The following is a 5,435-nucleotide window of genomic DNA, read 5'->3' on the forward strand; positions in this document are numbered from 1 at the left end:
AACAGTCAGACCGAGCCATAAGGAAAAGAAAAAGATTTGCCTGTATAAAAAACGTAGCGTATGTTGTGCAGCAAATCTCTTTCAGTGGCATAGAAAATAAGAGGCTTTTCCTTAAAACAAGTCCTAAGGAGACACATTCTAATGAACTGATGCTCATTTTGGTCAGATATAAAACTATTCTAGTGTCTTTAAATATGAAAATAAATATGTGGGTGGTGAGAGTCAGACTACTTATGTACAATATGACAATTGTCCACTTTGCATAGAGAAAAATCTGGCACCTAGACTTTGCGCTATCCAACACATGGAAGATGAGTTCTCTACGCATTTTCAATACTTTGAAGATTGGACTATTGTTTACTTTGGTGCATTTTGTATTCAAGAAGATGATTATAAGCTATGGTAAAAAAACAAATGTTTAGTAGTCGTCCAGATAGTATGAGTTGTTAATATATGCTCTAACAATTTCGTTATTTTGAAGTCTCTCTGCAACGGGGTTGCTGTGCACATTGAACCGAGAGCTTTGACTCTCAGAGTCCGCGCTAACAAAAGCGCAGAGATTGAATTATCAGGAGTGGAGTCAAGAGCCTTTAATGTATGTAGCCAGCATAAAAAGCATTGACTTGGGAAACACATGCAGATCACGTTGCTCCATTACAAATTGGCGGTTTTTCTGGAATGCGTCTGGATACTGACTCTTTCGAGTTCCTAATTCCTCATTAATACCGATATTTCGGTACTTAAAAATATGTGAGATATACCAACTGTTCTGCAAGAATTTCGTACAATTGTACCGTTTTATAAATGATTTTTCACAGAGACATTGCAAATTGAACTACAATCATGCTCTCATTGAAAAACGACATTACTAGATTTTTCTTCTCGTGCGACTTCATGTGTATTGTCTGTGATTGGTGCAGTAGCGGTTGAATTCGAAACCTCAATGAGCGATGAACCTTGCGAACTAAAAGTTGGTGAGAGTGCCACCGAGCATCAGACTGCGTTTGCGCTATAGATAAGGAAGACACGAAGCCTTACTTGTTCCAAGATGTTACAGACCAGCTTCTATGGAGCGAAAGTCTATCTAGAGTGCTATCTCATTTTTGACTTCGCAAAGTACAAGATACCACGCGAACGTCGAGGGTAATACTCTGATTAACATCCCCGCTCATCGCCATGAGACAGCTGTAACAGTAACCGACAAGCGGATCTCTGACCGCAAGGTCGGCCGCCTGTAGCGCGGTGCGTCAGGTGACCCTGCCTCTTCTTCAAGGGAGTTAAAGGTTAAGATTACGCTAGTCACGGCATTTAGGTAATTTTGCCGGATTGGAGATTTAAACTGAGGTCAACCCTCCATTTTACGTAAATTAACTGCCTGGTTTTCTTCGAGCTTGCCAGCGGAAGTCGACCCTCCCGTAGCTAGCACTCCTGTGCGGTGACTCTCTTCTAGTCATTACGAGCATCCGAGTCTGAGGTATGTTAGGTCTCGAATGAGCGCTCTGGGCTTCGCGCTATATTGAGTATCATCATTGGTTCAGAGCGATGTCGCTGCTTTAATAGGCGAGTTAGCTAAGCTACAGGGAATGGTGAAATGTTGCTTATCTGCAACAGAGCTCTGCACGTTCAACAAACTTATAAAAGCTGGTTGAGGTATCACTTCAAAAAGCTCGAGTATAAGACAGGGTGTGTTCTCACTCTCTTTGAAATATTTGGAGTCTAAGATAATCCTTTATCGCCATGAGTGTGGACGGTCCGATGAAGCGTAATTGCAACTTGGTTTTATAGGCTGCAGATACTACATATATAGGGGGATTGTTTGTATTCAACATAACATTTTGTCCACCCAAATATTTGTGTGTATTCCGCCTGGTCTATGTAACAAGATTATATGTACCCTGGTATGAAGGGGTGGCTCATACGCGATGGTGTGATCATACACGGGTCTGGGTTACACAAAACGAAGTAATAACACAATGGTGTGGCTGTACCTTAACCAGAAGTCACTACGTGGCTGGACTGCCAGTAGTTATGCGCTTGAATTACATTTTACTCTTTGGTAAGGAAACCTATAGATTTAGATATAGGCGGCTTTGCCGCAAATAGAAGCCATAAATACAGTTTACGATTTGAACAGTAGAATTTATCTGCTCTTGGGTTAAACTTGTGGTTACTCTTGAAGTAATCAAATTGCGATCCGCTACACTCATTCTGGTTCTACCAAGGTCACCGACGTTAGCTTAGCTTTCTCTAAGCGAAAGAGCTACGGTGGCCCGCTGCAGTCTAGCATCGGCATTTTGCTTTTGGCGGTTCTGGTTCTCCGTCAGATTATCAAACACCCTGCATGTGACGATCCGATAGATTCACTGAATTTTGCTACGATGTGCAATCGGTCTCGTGTCAGCAAGTCGTGTTCGATCAGCGAACCCTCCTCCGCCAGACCGGATTCACTTTGCGGTGGTGCCAAAGGCACCTGAGGGGTTTTAAAACGGTTACGGAGAAACGGGTATAGCCGATAAAGGCATGTATTGGTTATCAGTCGCAAATGCAATGAGTGTGGAATACCTCCTTTCAACACCGCGGTCTATCCGCACAAGTGTTTCGAAGGGTGTTCGCTGCAACACGATCGGCGCACTTGATCTGATTATCTATTTGAGATAGCCAGCGACTGAATCTCTTAGATGGTTCACAAGACCGCAGTCCCGGTATTACCGGACGCGTCTTTAGAGTCCGAAAATAAAGCTAATAGTCATGGACTGCCAACACTCTGACGGAACCGGCGCGTTGGCCAAAAGTGCTGCCGCATGCGGCGAGGGCTTAATATATTGACACGTTTCACACGTGCGTACACATGTGGTTACACGCCATACATGCGGAGCCGTCAATACTTATAGCAGTGTATACTTTTGATTATGGGCTGGTCTTTCAATACGTTTTCACTAGCCTCAATTGGTATTTCTAACTCACGATTTTCATCATTAAGTGAAACCACACGTTACGTGCCATGCAAACGATTATGCTATACAGCAAGCTTTTGTGGAAGGTTTGGTGGTAATCACTTGCATAGATAAAGAGGCGTCTGAGCTCTTAAATCCCTTGCTTGCCGAAATCGTAAAGAAGCGCAACAGAGGCACCCGGCTATTTGCCGCATAAATTGTGGAGAATGAGGTAAAATCTGTTAGTAGATGTCCTTCGATATTTAGCCGAACTCAATAAGTGAAAGCACTTTGCTCCAATTCCTCGGATTCTCTTCAAAAGCGCTTCGGTGTGTATCCGACACAACGCAGTTCTCGCGTTTCATCTCTCTATTGTCTTGCGGGTGGTCAGTAATAAATGAGTCAATCTCATGCCTAACAATATTATACAAATGTTGCTGTAAAGAGCAGGTCTCTATCCAACACAATAACCCAAAGGTAGCGATGATGGTGTAACACGTTGTCAAGAAACCACTTTGCCGCATACGGCATCGGATCAATTCAGTCTGAGATCTGTTCAGAAGATGGCAAATTCGGTGTCACAGAGCTGACGGATTCACTCAAATACCTTGACAGCAAAACCAAAAAGAAGCGATGATGGCGTAACACGTTATCAAGAAACCACTCTACCGCCTCCAGTATCGCTGGCAGCGTCGAGATAAACTATCTTGTTCAAACGATGACAAACCCTACGATACCGGCATTACCAGACCCAAATCTCAAAAGGTTAAAAAAGCCCATACTGATGGTCTGCCAACAATTTGCCAAGCCGGCAGGCTTGCTGTATGCGGCGAAGGTTTGACATGTCGACAAAATCACAAGTTTGTGCATATGTGCTTACCCGACTGTACAATTAGGTCATCAATACATATTCGTCACTGAGTTGTTTGTTTTTTCTCTACCGAGGAGGTCACCATAAAGGTATTGTGTATCTCGTGCAGTATTCTATACTTGGGGTCATTGTCATGAAGAAACACTACTCCTTGGTTGTAATACAAGAAGTTTTGTGATAAAGAATAGCTGTGCAGACGTGCAACCGCGCACTTTGATCTATTTTCCCATTTTTTTCTCTTTCCAAATCTTATCACATCTCAACACATGTTGCGTCTGACCTGTACGCTGTACGTCTCGCCTCGTTTACTGACGTCGTGAGATATGACAGTTAGTAGTATTGCGCATCCGTAATAAAAAAGCTCGAAGACTACCATATCAAGTCTACATGATTTACACATTACTACAAAATACACACACATCATAGAAGAATAATCATCTTGCCGTTTAATGGTGACGACATCATTAAGCGCTACGACATGTGATCTGCGTCGATCACAAACGGTATAACGTCAAGTAGGTGCATCCTGAATTTGACATAAGCATACTTACTGCAGCTAGATTCCTATTTCGACCACTTAATTTTTTGCCGCTTTTAGCTGAGGAAAACGAAGCGAGGCGCATATATGTTCATATATCAATGGCCCAATAGGTCGACGATAGCGCGTCGTATGGCAAACGCTAAAGCTTTATGGATGGCATGAATCGGCAGATCTGAAGTAGTATAATCTAGAATTTTGACACTTTCACAGTGATAATATCTGCCTTCTCTGCCAATCTCCAAAAACTTTTTTTGTATTCATATAAGTTATTAGACAGACCAAGGCTTTATAATCTACGGGCACTGGCCAATCTTTAATGAACATTGTTCATTTTCTTAATATAAGCAAGCACGTATCACTACATGTCATTAGGCTTTCGAATACAAGACGATGGAAATTGGTGGTGTTATATACTCTATCTCACCATACCCGCTTCATGCTTTGCACAGTAGAAAACCACATCGCTCTCTTAGCTGTTGTCGCTGACGTGATTCTAGCTGCCGTGATACTGCCCTTCGCTTAGGGTCCAACACGCAAATTATGTTTCGAGAACCAGGTCGATGCATAGCGCACTTCGTCATGCGGAGTAACATGCGTGGTGCTAGGTCGTGGTATTTCCTTCAACAAAGGATAAAAAATATTTGCGAAATAGCTATGTCACTCCTTGGACCCAGTGCTCGGCGATTGTCTTCAACGACGGATACTTTTGAGATTGATAATGAGCCTTGCCCCCACTCCAGTACCAGTCATACCATTTCAGTAACTTCACTGTGTTGGAATTTCTCGTACATATCATCTGGTCTGGCTCTATAAGCGCTTCTGTTGGATTTAGTACCTCTGGGACTACCGCAGTCACTCCGTTCGCGAATGATTCATCTTTCTCGCCACATTGCCGTGGACCTACTTGCTCTGTATGGTGAACCTGTCACACGGTAGTGCTATCTTAAAAGTACCATCAGGATGATAAATTCTCCTTATCGTTTTAGAGCATGGTCTTTCTGCCCGCAATTTTCTGTCAGTTTTAGCTTTAGCGGTCATAGCACCAAAGACTGCGACATCCAAACCTCTGCTTTCTCACCGGATCAGACAC

The sequence above is a fragment of the Plasmopara halstedii genome (genome assembly GCF_900000015.1).
Source record: "Plasmopara halstedii genome assembly, contig: Scaffold_614, whole genome shotgun sequence".
Taxonomy (NCBI): Eukaryota; Oomycota; class Peronosporomycetes; order Peronosporales; family Peronosporaceae; genus Plasmopara; species Plasmopara halstedii.